Genomic DNA, 24,459 nt, shown 5'->3' with positions numbered 1-24,459 from the left:
AGGGCGAGGAGGCCGACGTTGGTGATTTTCACCTCGTCCCTCCCCCTCGGCTAGCTGGCGAAGGAGTAGCATTATTGAGGCGCAGAATTAGACTCATGTCGCTTAACGCGGCCATTACGACCTGGCAGCGAAAGTGGGACGAATCGACCAAGGGCCGGCACACATATACGTTTTTTCCAAACATACAGTGGCGAATGGAGATAACCAAATATCTGACTCCAGACCATTACACCAGTCAATTTGTGACTGGTCATGGTGGATTCGCTGGCAAGCTCTTCGAGCTTGGACTTGTAAGCCGTCCGACATGTCCATGCGGAGGGGAAATACAGGATGCCAACCACATCCTATGGGAGTGTCTGAGTATGTGCTCCGAACGGGAGGAAATGCTCAGGTCGGTCCAACCAGCTGTTGGACCCATCGGCCCGTCCGACCTGGTTGCTACTAAGGCCAATTATCTTGCTTTCAAAAAATTTGCGGCGTCTTACTACGGGCGTGAAGATCTCTTCACATAAATTTTGCTGCCTGTATGATTAGCTTCGTTCTTTAATTTAATAAACAAGTAGGTTCATTTTCTTTTTAGTAATTTCCATGTGCTTTTTCTCTCCCTGGCACTTTGCATTAGAGTAAACTCAGTAAACTCAGTCAGAGCTCACTTTGAGCGTAGCAATCTAAGTCTTGGGCATCTTCTCCCAGGACACTCCCAGGCCAATTCTTAGATGCTTCACATCACCAATTGATGGGTCCCGTGATACTCTCGATTAAGACCGAGGGTGGTACGGGGCGGGTTTGGTGGAGGGACTTTAACTTCAATGTCTATGTCACACCACGAGAAGTCGCACCAAAGTTAGATATTGGTGCATACAAATTTGATACGGTCGACAGTTTCATATACCTTGGATCTCTTGTAACTCAACATAATGATGTTACAGAAGAAATCAACAAGAGAATCATGTCTGCGAATAAATGCTACTTTGGCCTGTTTTTAAGTCCCGCATACTATCTCGCCGAACTAAAAGCACTCTTTAAAAGACACTTATAAAGCCAGTGCTCATCTACGCATCGGAAACCTGGACAATAACTCTGCGAAATGAACGAGCCCTGAACATCTTTGTATACCTCCGTATATATGGACCGATCAGGGATGGCACCAATTGGGGGAGAAGATATAATGCTGAGCTCTACGGGCTGTACGAAGATTGCAGCGCAGTTCAATCTATTAAGATTGGGAGACTGCGATGGCTAGGTCATGTGCACCGTATGAATGACAATGAACCGGCAAAGAGAGTGATGTCCAGCAATGCAATAGGACGTAGAAGAAGAGGGAGGCCAAAGATTCGCTGGTTGGATGGAGCTGCCAGTGACTGCCGAATTCTGGGGGTACCGATTTGGAAAGCGGCCACACTGGATAGGGACAGGTGGAGGGAGCTATTGGAGGAGGCCAGGACCCACACCGGGTTGTCGCGCCCCTGATGGTGATGATGACAATATAACAATAGTTACCTTTATATTGTCAGGATTTTTTTGTGCTTCGATCACTTTTTAAACTAACATCTTGATACTTTATAATGAAGCGATCGTATCGTCAGCTTCATAGAAAACCGCCACTGCTCTCATAAGTTGTAATATTTCTATTCTTTCCATCGTTTGCCGCCTCTATGCAACGCATGACCTACCTAGCCCCCACGGGACGTCACTGCGTAAACGTAAGATAGACACGGAGAAGACGTATGAGAATTTTTACAGGTGCAATTAATTATTAATAACCATGTCCTTGATTTTTCGTACAAAGTGGTTGTTAGTAATTTTGAACAATGATTTGAGTTTCCCCATGTCCACCCGCCATGTCTATGCAGCCGCGATATGTGCATGGTCGCCTTCCATGACGCTATAAACGTGTCAGAATGAAAAGATTTTAGTGCTACACTTCCTTGTCCCGAAGCGATGCTGCACGGGACTGATGTAGCAACCATGCACATTGGTGCTTAAAGAAAGAGTTTTAGAAAATAAAAATAATCTTGACTTGCTCTGCCGTCATTTATCCAGGATATGAGAAAAACACATATTTTTTTTGTGTTCTCACCGGGATCGAACCCAGAACTCTCGGGTGGAAGGCCAGCGCCTTACGCATTGCACCACTATAATATAATAATATTTATAGATAGCTTTAATAATTTCAATGTAAAATCCAGAGTGATGTGTAAGCTCTAATTAAAAATTAATTGTTCCACCGGTGCTTAAATGGGGTAGTTAAAACCATCCACTAAATTGATGACAAGGCTCTCCGTTGGTGTCGGTTTATGACTAAGAAAAGCATTGCATTTTGCAATGAAAATCCGAAGTACACATACACCATTATAATTTATAGATATATAATATATATACATGAGTAGTAGTTAGTGATGACGTATATTTTCCAGCACTTACATCCTACGCTTTCAAGGAAGTACTTTTCACGTCACCCCTTAAATATAACCTCCCCTATTCATATACATAGCATTGGTATCGATGTATTTGATGCAGTAGTGGTGGTAGATTTGCTACTTAGTAAAGAACTCGCGTTGGCAAGACAACGCAAAACGAGACAGTCGCGCATGTATGGCCGATCGAAGCGGTTGTTTTTCAGCAAGTGAATATTATTATTTCACTTCCTAATGATATAAGTGTTATTATTCTTTCATTTTGACAGTTGGTGTAAAAACGTGCCCCGAAATATATCATAACATAATCCAATTTATTAATTATAAATAATAAGACAGTGTTACCATACCAGTGTGATAGATACAGTACTGTGATTTTGCAAGGAGCTGTAAGTACTAATATTCCTTTTATTCATCTATTTTCTATTTAATTTTACAAAATATACTATATTCTATTTATTATTGTTTATTGTAGAATACTTTTACTATATTATTTGAGATACTAAGTACCTACGTATTTATTTCATAAATAAATTGTGTACGTGCTTTTTTCATTCGGGTGTTTGTTTGCGAAAAAAAATTAAGAAAGTCATTCTATATTATTTTAAATATACCTAAGTATTAAACCGCGCGAATAGAATAAAGTTACATTTAAATTTATTGAAAAGGCACTTAGAGTAGGTACAGTAAATCAAATTGCTAATACAACTGTTGTACATTCGGATTCCCAAAATACTATGAATGTCTAAAAGAAAGCTGCCCATGCTTTTCTATGACTGACAATTTAAAAGTATAGTAATATAATATTTTTAAATTAAATAACCTGCAACAAGAGGCAATGTGTGGATACAATTTTAACAAGCATTGCAAACTGCTACAAATATTTCGTCTATATTAGAATTAACATCATATTCAATTGGGGTTTCCTGGAATGAGAGAAAACAAATTTAAATCTTCATTTAATAACAGTAATACATATATATATATTATTATATATGTGGCCGAGCAAATTCTACTGTCGCTTCTTCACTCTATGGTAGCTCTATAGTCCATTCTCCTATCTTTTCGTTACCCCTAAATTCATACCACCGTACACCCAGTATTCGTCGCAAACATTAATTGTCGTCAAAGCTCAGTACATGGTTACTTCATCTTAGTCTCTGTAATTTACCATGACACGCTACTGTAAAGTGGCACCGTCAGAATTCAAGCGTCAAATATTCGGAATTCATTGTGAGTCCCAGGCACTCCGCATCGAGTTGAATGTTGCTCCAGCCAATACCATTCGGATAGCAATCTCTCATTGCAAAGTACCATCTCCCGTTATTTGTACCCCCAGGTATTCAAAGCTGTATTCTATCATATTGTTCATGTATAAGTATACAATATTTAAAAAAAATCCTGATATTTTAACCGAACACCTTGCTTATTTTGTAAGGAAGGTAAATGATCACAATATATTATAATCTATACAATTTTGAATAAAAAAAATAAAAAAAACAATAATTATTTTTAAACATAGATACATCGAAATATGAGTGAATGAAGTTCACTCATATTTCAAGAATTCTTATAACTGGTGTGTGCGTTGGATCCGTTCCTGTACTTTGACTCTTTTGTAGCATAAAATGTTCCGCGGAACATAGATTGGGAAACTCTGGATTATGACATGTAAACAAGTATATGAGTAGTTTGTAAGGTTCTGGACCACACGAAATTGCCTAAAAGTTAACTTAATACAGTTGCATCCTTGTAGGTGATAATTATATTATAATATAAAATTAGAAATACAGATTTGACTTCGAAACAAATAAATGGATCAGCTCAGCTGAGCGGTATTTTTTTAAGAAAAAAAAATGATTGAAAATGTTCACCATTTTGCGTGGATAAATGAACTCGTCAAATTATGATGGTACGAAACACAGCAGATACATAAAATAGTTATTAGAGTATATTAAAATGTTGATCATTGTTTCTAAGAAAACTAATATGTGTGGTGGTTGAAAACATTTGTGCATATATTTTTTTCTCAAACCTGTGTTTGCACGCGCGCAAACCATAGAGGGAACGTTGATTACCAGATATGTATATTAGCACCCAGAAAAATAAAACAGAACAGAGCATGACTGTAGTAAATCTTCTTTCTTGGATATAAACATAATCTATTGTTTTGTGAATCTCATAAATAAAAAAAACAAAGAAATCAGACGACAGTGGATTAATTTTTGAAACGATTGGATATGTTATGCCGTTATGAGGACAGAGATATTCGATATTACTAAAGAAATGCAATGAAAATCCATTTTTTATAATAAAATGGGAATTCATTCACAATAACTCTCAAAAGAGTATTAATGATGGTTGATTCCATTGTATTAATTTAAATTAAATCAGTATAGGTACGTTCAATATAAGCAGGAGTCACACCACCCAATACTCATTCATGCATGAAACAGAATTTTTCTTTTAATGAATAATTCATACGATATAGGAATGTATTGATTTTATTATTTATATTTAATTATATATTAGCCGCTCGGAACGAGTCCATATGAGAGCAAATGTGATGCGGTCTGAGAATTGCTATTTGGTAGTGAAAAATATAATTGATCTAGTGGAGTTAAAATTATGGTTGTAATATAGCTTAAAGGTGGAATAAAACATAATATATTGAAAAATAATTTATATTAGTTAATAACGTTTACCATGCTGCTCTACAAGATTGTTTGATGAGCATTAGGTAACTCTTAGATGCATATATCTAAGAGCTAAAAAAATGATTTTAATATGTATAGTGTATACCTATATCAAAGTTGGCGAACCTTTTTACGTACCTACGCGTGCCAACACTTCCCAAATATTATTTTCCAACTATCTTATGTGCCGAGCCGTTTGGTAAAAAATATTTTTTAAAAATTCTATTACAAATGATGATGCTCTACAATTTAGATACCACTCACAGAACATATTTTTCTTTTTCGCCATACATTTAGGTCCACCAATTTTGAAACTGTCTGCCAGAATTACTACTACTAGCTCCTCCAAGTTTTTGTTTCTTATTTGGTGCAGTCATTTTTGTGGGTAGAAATGATTTTTTTTAACGTATTAATTAGTTTGGTTATTTATACACAAATTGACATCAGAATTGCTCCGATAAGATGAGGCATTCTCTCGCTACAGAGACTCAACCATTGTAAAAGATCAAAATTAAAGTTGGAACGAATTAATCGTAAAAGGAGGGTATAACCTGCATTTCCCCAACTTATTCAATAACACTTCTCTCTCCTGGTCATAGGCATCACATTGCCAGACAATGTGGTTAAGATCTTGAGTGGGATGTCCACACTGACACTGAGGGCTATCTACCACTTTAATTTTAAACCAAATATTTCAGTTATGAAAATTGTACATGAATTTCTCCAAAAATGTAACGTAAATGTCTAGTGTATAGTGTAACAAAAATGTAATTCTGTATCATTAATAATGTAACTATTTATGCCTGTCGTTAAAAAAAAATGTATGTATACTTTTGTAAACCATTGTAAAGCAGAATAGCCTTCCATTCAGAGAAGAGCTCAATTGCTTCCAAATAAAGAAAAAAAAAAAAAAAAAAGTTTCGCGGCGCGACATTCTCCGCTACCTGATGAGGTTAGTGCGATAATATTATATGTGTCGCATGGTCCGGTGACAAAACAGAACATGATAAAACAGAACACGATAAAACAGAACATGACAAAACAGGACAGTGACAAAACAGAACAACGATAAATATAACTATGATATTTCAGGAAACATATAAATTGAATATTGAAATTGTCCTATCTCTATTATATTGATAGATTTTTAATAGCAGAGATTTTCAATACGCCATAATAAATCAAATTATATACCTAATTTCTGCATTACTAATCGCTAGAAAGCCTCAAATAAACTTAACTCGGTGTTGCCGGCAAGCTTAGGATGGGTTTAGGTCGAAATCCCGAAAAATAAGTAAGAAAGATAAAAAAAATGCTGTTTTGTCTCTCCTGTAAAAAAATTGCGCAATCGTAACTCTTTTATTGAATTGCGCAATTTTTACAAAATGTATGATTTCTGACTCTCTTGTAAAATATGCGCAATTCAAAATAAGTATTAGTGTTGCGCAATTTTTTGCAGGAGAGACAAAAAAGCATTTTTTCGTGATTTTTGATTTCGTCCGGCACCCCGATTATTATTAGCCAGTGCTCATACAGGTCGTCTTGAAGTTATAAAGAAAAAGTATGAAACACTTAGTAATCGAGTGGCAATAGTTGTGCATGATTATCAAAATCAAACAGATAAATATAGGTATTTACGCCAAATGGCCAACATGCAGTGATTACATTATACAATTTTATATACTCTATATATAAAAAATGCATTATTTTCAAAATAACAGTATTGTAAAAAAAATGAAAGTATTATTATACCTTGATGATTTCACTTAAAAAATGTTTTATTTTTTAAATATTAAATATTTATATATAAGTATATGTATTTCGTTTAAAATTTAATTAATAAATAGATTCCACAAAAATTAATGTTTCATTTTTCCCCCGGCTGTTCTGTTTTGTCATGATCTGTTTTGTCCGGTCACTGTGTCACATAAAGTCTAAAGACCGACCTATACGATTATACATTTATATTAAACGTAATGCTTATTCTTGAAGAGTATTTGCCTGATATTTTTTATACAATGCGATCTATCAGTTATTATTATTATAGGTTTTTTTCTCTCTTCAAACGAGTGCCATGCAAAATCATCTCGCCAGTCGTCAGTGCTATATGATATTTGGGCCGATTTTATAAAAGCTATAGTTAAAACAGAAAGGGCAGGGGGGGGTCTATTCATCGATTCCCTCCTTAAAATAAGTAGCGTGCTTATAATACCTATGTGCTTATAAATTTCTTTACAACTTACAAGCCAAATATGTAAATTAAAACCTTCGACCTTCTTCACGTGTTAGTCATTCTCTCATTCATTATTTATCGACAGTTAAAGAAACGTTATATTTCTATAAATACTGAAGTAAGTTGGTAAATTTCGTGCTTTCCAATAACTCTATTGTTGTGTATGTAACGATAAGAATTTTTTTAACCTAGACCTGTCTCAGTTGCGTGCTGAATGTTTGTCATGAGAAGGGATATACAAATCCATTTATTTAAACGAAGCGAACATTAAAAATATTATAAGTTTAAGACATTAAGGAAACATTAAGTGTACATAGATACGTAAAACAAAATTTAAAATAAAAAAACACAGCGTAATAAGAAAACATATAATCAGTGGTTACATGTAAATTGTACGTAAAAAATTTCACCGTAGCACAGTTCGCCGTGAGCTTTCTTATCGGAAAGAAATGACGGTATATTATACGGTCTCAAATTTTATTAGATTCAATATGAAAATGAATTCAATTTTCATAGCTGATTTTGGCAAAATTAAAGAATGAAAACCTAACCTAACCTAACAAATAATCCAGTATATCGGCTGTTTCCAAAATTTGTTTGCCGCTGGCTTCCTGTAAACCGACAAGAACCGTGTTTTATTGAGACATGAATTTTATGTCAGTACTATACGACCTAAAGAGGTTGGACGGTCTTTAATATACGGCCATATATTTCCGATACAACATTTCACGGTGAGGTATGATACGGCGAACTGTATACGTCCCTACAGGTTTCCGGACACGGAATAATATTATACGTTTAAGACGTTTACAGCAAAACACGGAAATATGAAGAAAATGTATTTAATACATATGTACGTAAAACAAAATTTAAAATAAAAAACCCAACGTAATAAGAAAACATATAATTAGTATGCACATGAAATCATATAAACAAGTAGAAAAGATGATTTTTAATCAGTGTGTATATTTTTATTTTAATCTATGGAACTTAATGAACGAGTAATACCAAATCCTTGTAAAATAGTGTATTAAGATACCTTTATCATTTTTAATCGGTGTACATTAATTCCATTCAAATTACATACCTAATTTTTTTTTACTTATAATAAAAATAACAATTTATAAATTCAAGACAGTCACATAGAAAAAAGAATAATATAAGTATTAATTATATTTAAATAAAAGACAGCGTGATACGAAAACTAACTAACTTCTACATTAACTCTCACACACATGAAATGTATCAAGACCTGGTGATTTGTATAAAAATGGTTATAACCCTACTAATTACCAATTGTAGGTTAGTTCTTCACATTGGAAGAGCAAACAATTACCGATGCTCTTGATTTCAAATATCGTTATCAAGGGCACACAATATATTAATACTAGCAAGAATAGCAGACTTCTCATTTATTACGATGTACTTATAAAAACGTAACTGTAATTACGTCACGGAATAACTGTTAATGACGAACTTTTGAGACGATGGAGATGGCATTATCAATAATCTAACCGCAGTTAACTAATTATTTTCAGCAAAATATTTATTATTAAATTATCCCCTCGATAGCGTGAACTCATCTAAATTGTAATAACGGTGATTATTTCAGATTTTCGTCAGGTGTCTTTGAGTTGTTCTGCAAAACGTGTCAACTTTAATAGAAATTTTGTGTTTGAGGGTTTATCATGGTGTCAATGTTTTTAACTCATTTTACGCACGCCTCTGTTTATACTTCAAACAAATCCTAGACGTATGACGCCGCTGTTTGTGGCTACAGCTAGACTATTTCTATTTCCAAAATACAAAGTAAGACATTCCGAGAAACGAATAGGTTCCGATAAGGTGATGCACCTACATTGATAATATCGTACGAAAGGTAAATACTATAAAAAAAACCTATCATCAATGGAAACATGATTACAATAGTAAATAAGCAAGGTAACCAAGGGTGGCTGCCGCCCGGGCGCCAGCTCAAAATTGCCATCCAAAATAAAATATTTTTTTTATTTTAAATTAAACGGAAGTCAAAGACAAATTTAAACTACTTCCTTTATCTGCCGCATATAAGCAGTGCACGGTTTTTCTACCCCCGCGGGACGTAATTCTCGTGTACCTACCTACTTATAATACATAATGTATTATTTACGATCATTTAATGATTCCAATTAGTAATATTGTACAATATCCACAGATATTGAAGATGTCGGAAGGTTAAACCCAAATCCTATGGAATGATACAAAACTTTCATTATCCAGAATGTTATATTAAGATCGCATAAAAACTTTATAACAAAAACAACACAAAATTTTATTACTGTTTGTATAGCTTTTTATTAAAATTTATTTAAAAAAAAAAAAGTGTACTATAATGTATAATAATTCCCGAACCGGAGCAGCGTCATTTAATTTTTTTCCACGAGACGGTAGTCTTGAGGATCTTACAAACGTTCCGGTCCATTTCAAGCACTGGACTCACTCTAATCCAGGGTTGGGGAATCTTTCCTTGCTGGAAAGCCGCAATAAGTCAGCTATAATATATGATTGCATTCAAGAACCTTCAATTCTAGTTATTAGATGCACTTCTGTAGGTGGGTACTAACACTACTAACCATGTTCATAAATGAAACGTTTAAAATGTGATACGCTTATGTAATTGTGATTATTTAGGACAGATAAAATCACGCATTAGTGTTATTGCATTTTGGTAATCTATTTTCATATGTATTTATTTTGATGTAGGTATCTAGTAAATATATAATAGATTCTAGAAAGATTTTGTTAATTTTAAAGTCAACTTATATTTTAATTAATGTCTTTGTTGTTAATGGTAAGAAATATTTTAAATATTAGGTTGCAGCATGGTGGTTTGAAGAATCAGTTGATCCTCTAGATACCTACCTATGAACTACAATATTTTATAATTTATGAAGATGTATATGAATATAGATTATTAATGTTTATTTTCAACAGTAGTTGCAAAGGTTGTTAGTGTTGTTAAGGACAAATAATTCTCTAGGCATTGCAGACACGACGAAATCGTTTTGCGACGGTGTTAGTGTCATTTCACAGTAACGATACCAACACCTAAATGAGTCGCCTGCACTGCCAGAGGAATTTTGCACCACAGTATTACAAACTTGTTTCATCTTTTTGAAATTGTACCTGAGTGCATGTTACCACTATTTAAATTTAAGTCGGTACGATCAAATTAGATTTTGTCCTTTAGGATTTTGGCTTTTGGGATTTCGACCCAAACTCAATTATAAGATTCCTCTAATAGTCTAAAATCTCTAATGTGGTTCACTTCCTTTTTCATACTTTAATGCAATACACAATCGTGTCCGGAAACTTGTAGGTACGTATGCAGTTCGCCGTATTATACTTCACCGTGAAATGTTGTATCGGAAATAATATATGACCGAATATTAAAGTCCGTCCAACCTCTTTGGGTCGTATAGTACTGACATAAAATACATGTCTAAATAAAACAGGTTTCTTATCGGTTTACACTCTACAGGAAGCCAGCAGCATACAATTTTTTTTAAATAGTTGATATACCTACTGGATTATTTGTTAGGTTAGGTTAGGTTTTCATTTTTGAATTCACGAATTTTGCCAAAATCAGCTATGAAAATTGAATTAACGTTCATATTCAAATCTAATAAAATTAGAGATAGTATAGTATACGGTCATCTTTTTCCTATAGAAAGCTCACGGCGAAATGTGCCACGGTGAAATGTTTTACGTAGAATTTACAAGTAACCATATACGTAAACAATGGAGATGATCGTTTCTATAATAAATAATATTTTAAAATAATTGTAATATAAAAGTAAACGTATTATAATAATCATAATAATATACAATTAACTAGGATTCTCCAGAAATGTTTTTTTATCAGTTGTAAGTTATTTACAAGGTATGTCATAAATAGTTGTATTATTTTTCTATTGGTTATTTTAGAAAGTAGATAACAGGTAGGTAGGTGTATATTTATTATTTATGATAGTCAGATAAGAAAAAATAAGATAATATACAATGTTGCGGTGTGTTTTGGTCAGTTTTGTTCATGCAAGATATTAGGTATAACTTGTACATTTCACCTGGAACGGTATATAAACAATAATAAAAACAACCTGTTGTATTCAATTGACTGTTTGGAAACGCTTCAATTGACATTAGATAAATGACGAATTTTCCAACACATATGTATATTTTTAAACATCTGCCATATTTTAAAAAGTAGTACTTATCTGATACTGCGCGATGTAGTTTGGGCATAACCTGTTAACTGCAAAATGTTGAATTTACAGGAGAGCGATTTTAAGCTATGAATTGCCCACATATATTTCAGTTCATTTTTTTGTTTAAAATTAAAAAAAACATTTAAAAATAAATAACTGAAGAAGAATATGACAATACTAATTAGATTGCCAATTCTTTCACTAATTAGGAAAATAAGGTCACTTATCAGTGATCAAACTATGATAAGGTCTTTGGTCATGTTAACTAACTAACCACTGTGTTTGTTCACATATCATCATATTATTACAATAGCGTTTTGAGCATTTTAAGTGAAATATAGATATCGGGTTATTACCAAATGGAAGATAATACGATAGTGACCCAATTTTTACTCTTAACATAAAATGACCAAAAAAGCAGTTATCAGGTTATGCCCAAACTAAATTGTATTATTATTAACTTAACTATGAATCATTATACCATCATGTTGCTTCTCAGTACGGCTACCAAATTTAAACACAACATAGTTGAACATATTTTCTACTAAATTAACGAAAAATAACTACCACTAACTATATATTTAAAACAAAAACAATAAATAAACACGTGCTCACAGTTTTTCAATGAATGTAATCATTCGTATCAATATCTATTTTACCGGCGACGTTTCCAAAAAATATTTAATTCAGCCGTAGAAATTCTACCTTACTCTAACGCATCTTTCGGAGATATAAGCATGCCGAATGGTTTCTCATTCGCACTTATGGTTCGTTTTTTTTCCAGGCCTTGATCTGATATTATTGAATTTTTTTATTTATTATTGTAATGTGATTATTTGGCGGGTGTTTGTAATCAAAAGTTGTAATATTTCGGTATTCTTTGGGCATAACCTAACAGCAAAATGTTAAATTTACAGAAGAGCAAGTTTTAGCTTTGAATCTCGGTTATTTTTGTTTGTGTAATATTAAGAAATACATTTTAAAATAAATAACTGAAGAAGAATATGACAATAATTAGTAACTCGAGAAAAAAATATTCATAAGTAATAAAACTCATGGCAGAAAATGTTAGTTCGAAAATGTTTTATCTTCCAAAATGTGAAATATTGTAATTATATGGGCCATGACGTCATTGTTTCTTACTTTAAAACTATTAAAAAATATTTGTGTTTTGCTGCATTTTTATGAAAAACCGTAAATCGATATAAGTACCTTATTAACACAATTCAGTTTGTAAATATTCAATAACATAATGTGTTTGAATATGATTTGTAGATACAGCTTTGGAACATATAAAGACATGTACCTACCTAGATATTTTACAATCATTTTATTCAAATGTAATTTATTATTGCAAGTTATACATGGTCAATCATTTATAGGTCGACGGTTACCGACCACTGGTCTATGGTATTACACATCGAGTTCCTAAGCTCGTTTTTGAAAATAATGTAAACATCAACCGTACTAAATGTAATGAATAGAGAAATTTGTTTACGGTGATAACTGATTTTCAATTTCAGTGTCTGATTGAAATTTGTTTGTTTAAACAATTTTCAGTTGTTTGATTACGGTTTTAATAGTCCTCAAAATGAACATACGGCCATTTATACTCAAAGATGTGTTTGAAATTCTGTAATACGATGAATGAAATGTCAAATTGGCGTGCTAAAGTAGAGAAATGTGGAACTAAATTAAAATCATGTGTTGGCAATACTTACTTACTTATCAAATATCGTTCGAAATTTGAATGATATATTTAATTTAGTGCTATTTATTGATTTAGGCAGCTATTTTGGGTCTCATACGCTAAACAAAGGATTGTCCTGCCCTTTGATATTTGATAGTTTGGCCACATCATGCGGCACCCCGAGAGATGTCAACTTCTGCATCTTATCATTGAAGGGAAAATCTCCGGTAAAAGCGCGTTGACACGGTCCAAGTACGATCTAAGTACACTTGGACCGAGTGCCATCCAAGTGCACTCGTATGAGACATCTTCATACTAATTAATCCTATCCAATCCTGGACCGCATCCTACTAATAAAGCCGCGTTGACATGGTCCAAGTACGATCTAAGTACACTTGGACCGAGTGCCATCCAAGTGACAGCTTCATACTAATTATTCATATCCAAGCTAACTTGGATGAGTAGGACGCGGTCCAAGTAGCTTGGATAGGAATACTTAGTATGAAGATGTCTCATACGAGTGCACTTGGATGGTACTCGGTCCAAGTCTACTTGGATCGTACTTGGACCATGTCAACGCGCTTTAAACAAGGTCCTGGTAGAAGAATAACGTTCTAATAACCCCAGAGACTTGGCTCAACACTCCGTGCCTATTTAGAGCAGTGATGGTCAGGGAGAGAATGGCTGAACCCATCGCTGACGTCTGATAACTGATATGGCACAAAAAGAATGAGGACGTACGTGACAGCAAAAAAACATTAGAAGTAGCTGTATGGGGTGGCGTTCATCCTGTAGTCGCCTCAGGAAATTTATACGTATGCAGTTTGCCTGGATTATTTTCTAGGTTAGGTTAGGTTTTCATTCTTGAACTCATGAATTTTGCCAAAATCGGCAATGAAATAGAGATAACCGTATAGTATACGGTTGGGTCTAGGACGATTTGGCACCGCGAACTGGCCTCCGGCGATTGGCCTCCGGTAATTGGCCGCCGGTACAATCGGACGCCGGCCCAATTGGACGCCGACCCAATTCGACGCCGACCCAATTGGCCTCCGGGAGGATTGGACGCCGCACAGTTGAATTAAATGCGCAAAGAAATAGACGTACGTTACGATTTGTTGGAGTAAATAAGCAAGTCAGTTTAATATGCTTCTATCTTCTCAGTAGTTATACCTTATACATTTCGCGCTTGACACATTTTTAATATAGATTGAGAATAATTATTATGCCTTATGATGTTTATTAAAAGAAAATAATTCTTCCCTCGCTAAAACTTAAAGATGTGTATAATCAATTAATTTATTGTTTATACATGGGTACTTATTTATATTTACAACAAATAATAAAAATAATATTAGATGTTAGAATGAAAATAACATTATATTTCAGGGTTTTATCGACTTAATATTATAATAAAGCTTAAACATGTATATTATTATGCATAAATGCGTATTTTAAGATAATATGAAATTATAAACAAAATATTAAGTAAGTTATCTGCTAAGTATAAATATTTCAGAAGTTTGATTGATAAACTACTTAGGTATTGGGTGCCGGACGAAATCCTGAAGAATTATTTTCTTTTAATAAACATCATAAGGCATAATAATTATTCTCAATCTATATTAAAAATGTGTCAAGCGCGATATGTATAAGGTACAACTACTGAGAAGATAGAAGCATATTAAACTGACTTGCTTATTTACTCCAACAAATCGTAACGTACGTCTATTCCTTTGCGCATTTAATTCAACTGTGCGGCATCCAATCCTCCCGGAGGCCAATTGGGTCGGCGTCGAATTGGGTCGGCGTCCAATTGGGCCCGCGTCCGATTGTACCGGCGGCCAATTACCGGAGGCCAATCGGCGGAGGCCAGTTCGCGGTGCCAAATCGTCCCATTCCCTATACGGTTATCTCTTTCCGATAAGAAAGCTCACGGCGAAATGTGCTACGGCGAAATGTGCTACGGTGAAATGTAATACGTGCAATGTACATGTAACCTCCGCCAGTAGGTCGACCCTGGCTGATGATGATGGTACAAATATATATATATATAAAAATAGGTCGATATTCTTGCAAAACGCCCTTACACTGAATGCGATTGATATTGTGTGTAGCGTTGATGATAAATAAACAATAAATTATTATTATTTGTTTGTGTATTCTAAATAAAATAAAATTTCTTTACGATCAGCTGATTTTTATACAGCTTTGATGATTTCACAATATAAATAGGCTGGAATACAGTTTTTGATATCATAAAACCGTTAATGTGGTCTACCGGCCAGTTCAGTGTTTATTTATCTTACTTTTATAAATGCCTACTGTGGCATATTTTAACGGAACTAGATCATTTTGATCGTTAAAAAGCGTACCTACGTAAAAATATATTAGCATAATTTTAGCATCATTTCGTAATCAGCCTCTTCGCATTACTTCATATTATATTATTTAGTAACATCTTAAATTATGTGCTGTGATTTTATTTTATTTATATGTACCGAAATGTTTTAGTATTTTAATAAATGTCATCATAGATTTTCATCACACATCATTCGGTGTGCTTCCATGCTTTATAATTTTTATAATTTTTGTACCTACCTTTTACTTTACTCTTCAGACTTCATACTGTTTTTGTGATACCGCATATATTTTTATTTCTTCTTTACGCTGTTTAATAATATTTATTTGTTTTTAAATGTCATACTGTGAACGTCTTAAATTTATAATTTGTAATGTTCACCGTATGTTAAAAAAATAAATAAAAAATTGAATAGACTATGTCTACATTTAATCACTTCATCCTCCAATTTTTAATTCTGGTTTTAAATGGCGGAGTATACTACTAGAAGCCGCGCACGGCGCACGGAGCCTAAACGACACTTGTTTTTTACGTCTCTCGCGCATCGCACGACCACTCGCAGTGTACTTTGTCAGTAACACTGAGTGAGGTTGAAAGCGTGTTACACATCGCGTTAATACACTTGTAAGTCAAATACTTCTATAAAAAAACTTATTTTTCATCGGTTGTCTATTATAATGCTGATTTTAATACAAAGCTGGAAGATTTACAGTATTTTGGAAAAAAAACTATACTACACAGAACATTTTCCGTTTCGAATCCTTCAAAATTATAGTATTTTTGGCTTATTTAGCATAATATTAGAGTATAATACACCTCTAATTGATTTGAGTTTTGTACTAAGTATTCCATTTGACTGTTTTTTGCGACCCGGGTTTCGTCTTTCGGCATTGGGATATAACTGTACGTGATGTGTTTTAACCTAGATTACGACAATTGTATATTGAGAATTGAGATGCGACGATTTTGTAAGTTAATAATAAATTCTGACCCTAGCACTACGGTCGCCGCTTCAACTCAACACCATACGCATGCACGAAACTCCGCACGAGTTCTGCAAAAAAAGAGACGTCGTTTACATGACATGCGTAATTGCCCCGGGTGATATCCGTGTTATTTTGGACCAATAAAATTAATGGAAGTGTTACCGTGTCGACTAGATAGAATAGCTCTGCTGGTACACGAAATTTTTGACCCATTTAAATGTCTTGATATTATATACTATTATTATTCACTGTTGTAGTGACAGGTTCGATTGATCTGTCTGATATTAAATTGACAACTACTATATCTAGGTACATGTCATACATTACCTTCGGTAGATATGCATACGTAATTTGAGAGCAGGTTCAATAGCGACTTACAATAATACTTTATAACTTATTATTTACTTACTTCAGTTAACAGATTTGAATATGATCTGATCACTTTGTTATAATTGAATGGAATAAAAAAGGAATGCGCCAACCTCTGCTCTAGGGTGGACGTTGGTAAAGGATGAGAATGGAGTACATAAGATAAATCCATGCACCGAATTTTAATCTTATTCTCATAATATTATCTAGTTAGGTATATGCCGTGGCAAGCTTCAATGGCGGGCTTAGCGACGTGGAGGCCTGCCGCACTGACACCAGATATCACATCCTTTAAGGTGATACATCAGTGAAACGGCAAATAATTTTCAACCATAGGCGCGACGAAATTTTGGACTCGCTCGCACTCTGAGAGAGAACGTCGAGCTAGAAACACGTCACTTTGTTTCGTGATGGCGACGGGCATACTAATTCTTAAATCGTGTAAAGATGACTGAAAACGTTACCCATTTACTTTAAAAATAAAACATGTCGATGAATATATTATTATTGTTACTAATAGAACAATAATCAGAGCATAAAATGGACGTATGTTGGATTTATATGACAAATTATATTTCGTTTGGCATGCGTCATTTGCACTCGCGACCCGCAATCCACGCATCGCCTAGCCACGATCTTTTTAGACCGTGCTTCAACTGATTTACAGCCTTAATCAGTATACTCATATGACAGTGATACATAATAAGTAATAACATTAGTGATTAGATTTTTTGTACAATTCGATAAGTATATATCTATATAATTTTGAAAACACTTCTAAGAAAATAATATATAACCAATAGAAAAAAATCTTTAAAACGACACCCAGCAGGAATCGAACCTGCGTCTCTCGGGATTCGCGCCCACGCACATCGATCACAATGCTATCGGTATCCTATCTAATTGCGATAAATTTTCAATAATGGCTGTTACAATACTCTCTGAAGCGCTTTCCAAATTGAGTTACATTGACAATCGGCTTTTGTATTTTAAATCATCGTAGGTATTAATTACTTTAATTACTAACTGACATTACTTATCACTCAATTCATCATTCGTTGAATAAAAAAATAGTTAATTAGATATGTATCTGTTTGAATGGTTATATTATTTTGAATGGTTATATATACCTACTTGAAAAAAAACATCTTTCTTGGTTAGGCAAGAGATACATTCTTATTTTTACTACTTATGTTTATTGGTAGTTGGAATTTTTATTTTATTCTTTATCGTAGGGGCCTCAAAATAAGTCAGTGCATAAACCCCGAAAGTCCCTAAACCCGCCAGGCTGCCCTTCGCTTTGAATTCTTAAAAAGTGACTAAGCATTAACCGATCGATCGGAATACGTTCGCATATTAATATTTTGACACCTGCTGACCATAGGTGCACTGTGTGTATGCTTCTTGAATTTTAATCACTTTCAATTTTTGCCTACATGGCCGTGTGTGATGTTTTGAACGTTTTGTTGTTTTATCTAAATTGAGGAGCCGAGGATTAAAAGGATCCAAGTGCTTAGGTAATACGAATTCAAATATAATATTGCGATTGTATAATGTATATTATAATATTACTAATTATTATTATATTTATGTTTATTAGTGTTTGAAGTTGTACATTGACATGAAGTGTACATAATCCAATTTCAAGAATAAAATGTTTAAAACTTGTCATACATTACAACAATTATTCATACAATCCAGTTAGGGTTCTCACCGACAACACCAGGCGCAACGATTCACCTCCCGCTTGTCTGTCGACCCTTCTGCTGTAGGAAATGTAGAAGCCAGTCGGTGGGGTATGCCTGTGCGGAGCATAGAGGTTAACACAGACCCCGTTTCACATATAAACAAAAATGTGTAAAACTTTTGTGTGGGTGTTTTGTGTATGAGTCAGAGTAACAATATGTTGACCAAGTGACTAAAATCCATTTCTGGTATAAACAAAATTTGTTAATATAAAGCCTCCACTCTGTTGGGCCCATATGATCTTATTAGATCAGACATGGTAAAAAAAATTAACTCATTTTACCCCTTTAGTTTAGTTACTTGTACCCCTTAAATCGTTAGCCCTTCAATTATTATATTTTGCGACTAACAAAAATAAAATTTACGATTGACGTTTTATTGACATTGGCTAGGTATCAATGAAATGATTCAGACACTATTTTTATTCATATACTTACATTAATTATATACTTAATGAACTTATGACCACTGACCATTCTTGGAAGTATAATACTTATAGTTTTTTATTTCAATTAGTTGTCAACAATTCGTTTAATCTATAAGTAAACTCAAATTTAGACTCTTTATTAGAATTATTATCAAAATTTGTTTTGTCATAAATCGTTTTTATATACTTACTCGTAAGTATCTCGCGCTAGGTAACAAGACTTTTATTTTTCGCCTTTTATACAGTGTTGAACCGAGTTGCCGTTTTGACGATGTTGTCAACTCCTGTGTGTACACGTTTTAAGAGTGTGACGAATCGATTGAATACTTAGATTCGCTCATCGAATTAAAACTGAACTATTGGTTAAATATATGATGCGTTAGTTTTTCTCCGCGGTTGCCGAGTATATGGAAGGATTACATACTATGATAAATCCATGCACTGTAATGTATAGCTGTTTGTCGTGGTCAGTTGTCAAAATGCATACGGATGTTTCTGGGATTGAATTTCAATTGGATAAACATTTTTTATTGATTTGTTCTTCATTTACATGGGACCACTTTGAAAATGGCATAAAACCCTGTGATAATCTTCGAATGCGGGATCTTGTTTCTTCTGGACAGTGGTCGACAAGTAAAAGTTAGAATAATCGGTATCAGTGATGTCCATAGAAAAAATGCCACCCCATTTTTATATAGTAGTTTTTATCATCCTTTCATGACTCCAATATCTAAGAAATGTATTATATGGTTACATTACTAACAACATAATATATAAGTACCACTTAAATATACAAAATTAAATTTATAAATATTTTCCCCCAACACCTAAGAAATATGTTGTATGGATAAATTAAGTACTAACAAAATATCAGACTAATTATTCGCAAATCTGTACGTCGTGTCGTTTCTGGTCACCAAGGACGTCGAAGGGCAACGGAGGTAAACCAGACATCGCGAACTCGACAAAAAATTACAGTCCTGTTAAACCTTTTATGTTATTCAATACATTTTGTTTCTAAACAGTGAGCTGATTTTTTTCGAGTAACTGCCGCCTCCAAGCAATGCTCAATCTGCATACCCCACTGGGCGTCACTAATCGGTAGTAGTAAGTAGTAAACATTAGATTGTAAATAGAGATAATCGTTTTGATCCTGGACCACCATTCTTTAACTCTCTGTGTCAGCTGTTGCCTTAACCTCAGGGATTCTGTCTCTCTTCCCAGTTTCCACATAGTCTAACTACCGCAGTATAACTCTTCCAACCATCCTTTTTTTCTTCTGGTAGAAAAGAAGAGCAGGGCTTCAAATATACCGAAACGCACCGGTTCATTAAATTCCTGAGAATATCTCTCCGTCTAGTGGAAAAAAACAATTTGACTATCTAAGCTAGGTAGACCATATAAAAAACATTGAACACACTTAGTTTTATAAAATACTAGCTGAAGTACCCGGCTTCGCACAGGGTCGCTTCGTGGTTATATTTATCTTAGATATTTAAAAAATAATAAGAGGTAGTTATTTTTTTAATATTAAAATATCTGTGTAATACAATATGGCAATATGAAAATAATTCTAACAGGAGTAAAGGTCAAACAAAAGGACACTAAATTAAAATCGAATCCAAAATATGAAAACGTTATTAATGTTATTAATATATAGTAAAAAAAATTAAAATTGAATGGAACAAACAAACAACAAACTTTGAATTTTATATAAAACAACTGACAAAAGTTTCATCGCAATCGGATGAATGGTATAGGAACGCATATGAATAGAAGAAGATGATGATTTTCTAATTCAAAATCTTCGTGGGCATGCGCACGACAACTCACCAAAGTTTCATTGCAATCGGATTAATGGTATAGGAACGCATACGAATAGAAGAAAAAGAAGATGGTTGTACTATTTCAGAAACCTTTGCGGGTGTTACCACAACAACTGACGAAGGTTTCATCGCAATCGGATGAATGGTATAGGAACCATACGAATAAAAGAAGATTTTTTCTAATTCAGAAACCTTCGCAGGTGTGCATACAACCACTTACCAAAATTTCATCGCAATCAGATGAATGGTATAGGAACACATACGGGACAGACAGACAGACATTCATTTTTATATATAAGATATAGCCTATACTCTTCGCGCAAGTGCAAGCAATATGTTCACAAAGTTTATTGTATTGTATGAACGGTATGGCAGCGCATAAAATACTAACAAACAAACAAATATTGATTTTTATATATTAAATACATACAATTAGGTGAATATGTTAATATTTTTGGAAAATTACTGAGCACTCCGGTTCGTAATTTTTTTTTCCATTTTGGGCGTCTAAGTGGAGTCATTTGGGCAGTAGTGAAGTAGTGACGGAGCTTGCCTGGCTGGGGATTCGAGAGTTTTTTGACGTTAAGACGTTTATAAATTTAATTATTTCTACACTGGCCTACAGAGACCGCGGAAAATACACGCGATAAACATCTCCCCCGCGGAGTCATTCGCGGCAATTCCAACATGAATGGGTCAAAGATATCATTTGTCGCGGATATAACCATCTTTTGAAACGCTCGCGGCAGATTTGAATTTAGCTGCTGATAGATTTTATTAATCCCGCCCCACCCCGTCGCATTAAAAATACATAAATTATTATAGGTCAATTTTCTAAATGGATCGCCTCATACTATTTGTCTTTGAACGCATGTAAATATGAAGTTTTTAGTTCCTGGGGGCGGTCCCGGACCCGAAACACTTCCTCCCTTCTTGTTTGCGTGGCTGCTATTATGTATTTCCGGCTATCTTTCTTCAAGGCATGCTCGCCTTTCATTATCTTGAAGCTCGTAGGTCACTTCTGCTCTTAATTAAAGCATTTTCCCCTGTTCTCGCTTAGTATAGTTTCCAAACTGAAACCAAATAAAAATTTTGAATTTACATGCACCTGTCAATCGCATGCTTTATGTCCTCTTTTGGGTGTAAACTGTTTTCTCGTGTCAGGCGATTAGGCAAGAGGGCTGTGCGGCTGGTCAATGCACTCCCTAGAGACGTAGACATTTTTTGTGATGCGCTATGTTCCTATTTTGTTTATAAAATTATTTTTTGGCTTGTTTTTTCTTTCTCTACTAACTTGATTTAACTGTTCTTTTCATTCTAAATGTCATATTGGGAATGTCTTGAATTAACAATGTGTTATTAACTCAATAAATATTTTTTTAAATAAGTAAATGAAGAAATGTCTGATTTAGACCTGTATGGTACGGGAGGGTTGGTTTTTTATTTATTTTTTTAATTATTAATAACCACGTCCATGATTTTTCGTACAAAGTGGTTGTTAGTAATTTCTGAACAAACACCCAGGCTTTGAGAAAATCACAAAACATATATTACTCACATTTGAAATAGTTCAGAGTTCTTTGAAACGTTTATGTTTATAAATTAATATTACCTATACATCATATTATTTTAGTAGATATTTTAATAGATGTTTAGTGGATTAGTTTGATGACAATAATGATGTATAAATGTTTACTTATATATAATAATAAATAACTTAAATATGATTATTCAGAGAACATTTCCGTAAAATATTTCAAATGTTCGTTAGAATAGTTTTGCGTTCAGCTGACGTAATGTGTCCTCACAGGAAATCGAACCCAGAGCTCTCGGACGAAAGTACAGCGCCTTACGCACTGCACCACGAGAACCGTCCGAGAGGATCGGTTGATAAAATGTTATTTAAAAATCGGAAGTATTCATAAATACTAGTTCGGAAAAATACCAAACAGCAACTGAATACATTCGAGGCAATAGTGTTTGTTGCTGACGAAATTTTAATAAAGTGAAAAAAAGTCATTGATTGATCAATAGCAAGTCGGACAGACACATTATTGGAGAGTGACCGCTTGGATGAACAGCGTTTCGCACGACAGACCTCGTTCAAGGCACTCCCTACTCCGGTAGGTAGGTACGTAAGTACTAACTATACATAACTAACCGATATTATTCTCTTTAGGAATATTTATTTATTTACCTCACTGGCAATACTTACTGACTGCATCTCGTTCAATGACAATAATATTAACAGTCAATTGGATACAAATATATAGTGACAAAACGGAACCGATCACCGTCACTTGATTAACCTTATTTTTTCAATGACATCTCATAATAATTCAAGGATTTTAATTGTTAGGTATCGGTGAAGTATGAAAATTTACTAGTATTTCCATATGACTAGCTGCGATTTTCTTTCGCGTAGATGATGCAATCGATTCGTCGGGAGATTTAAAGGGGAGCCTCGAAACAATTCAAATCTGTCACAATTAAAAATAAGATATCTCACAAATTTAACTAAGTATCTATCCAACTATAAAATATTACCCAAAACATAATATCCCTGCAAATAACATCAAATAGCCTCATAATAGTCATGATATAACCACTCAGATGGAAATAAACCACTGATTTTATTGGGTCTTCACTGGCATCTTCAATAATTAGTATGTTTAATAACAATATGTGATTTATGGTTTATACGCCCACGATGGCCGAACGGCTTACGTGTCGGCTTATAATGTCGTTGGTCCCAGGTTCGAATTCTGAGTTTGGACCTAATCGGTTGAGCAAGTGGCTTACATCCATTTCTCGTAAAAACAAAAATCTGTAATACAAACCTCCACTTGGTGGAGGCACATAATATAATCTTATTAGGATCGGACATGGTCAAAAGAAAAAGAAGATATATTTTTTATCGTAGAGGGGAGAGTCAAAATCAGGCGGTTAGTTGGGTCTCCAATAATAATATTAAGGTTGTGTGCTTTCCAGTGAAAATTCTTATAATAAGTTCTACCTAGATCATTCCTTGTGGATACTTTCACCAAATATATTAAATTGTATTTAAAAGTTGTAGGTAGTTACTACATAAACGCCAGTTCAATTAATACTAGCATATTACATAAGCCGGTTCGCACATCACAACTCGCCTTATGTGCCTGACGGCCATAAATCAAAACTTCTGAGACTGCCGGCGAATGTTGCATGCTACAACCTCGCACATCTGCCTAGCGGCAAACGTCAAACGCGAAAAAGGAGAAGTCTCTCGTCTGTCATTTTTATTGTGTTGATTGTATGAACAAACGTCAAACGCGGTGACCAGCGATGAGCGAGCAATGACAGTGTAGACAGAGACAGAAATGGCCGATGGCCGCAGGCTGTGCGCATGCGCGGAGTCGACATTTTTCGAGATCGACATGCAGGCTTTGGCCAATGCAACTCGAGGCATGTCGCAGAGTCG

The 24,459-nt window shown here is 34.3% G+C and overlaps 1 protein-coding gene across 1 annotated transcript in view; it reads left to right on the top strand.

Moving 5' to 3' along the window:
- Positions 1-2,580: 2,580 nt before the first annotated feature.
- The window catches only part of LOC147071169 (uncharacterized), a 78,153-nt gene continuing 56,274 nt past the window's right edge, over positions 2,581-24,459 (top strand). The window contains exon 1 of the mRNA XM_085948262.1: positions 2,581-2,806. The gene's annotated coding sequence lies outside the window, so the exon portion shown is untranslated. The remainder of the gene's footprint in view (positions 2,807-24,459) is intronic.

The sequence above is a fragment of the Rhyacophila brunnea genome, unplaced genomic scaffold (assembly GCF_057557595.1).
Source record: "Rhyacophila brunnea isolate RB1 unplaced genomic scaffold, BYU_Rbru_1.0 scaffold_20, whole genome shotgun sequence".
Lineage (NCBI taxonomy): Eukaryota > Metazoa > Arthropoda > Insecta > Trichoptera > Rhyacophilidae > Rhyacophila > Rhyacophila brunnea.
Note: the sequence above shows the minus strand (reverse complement) of the source record. Positions and strands in the feature narration are given on the sequence as shown.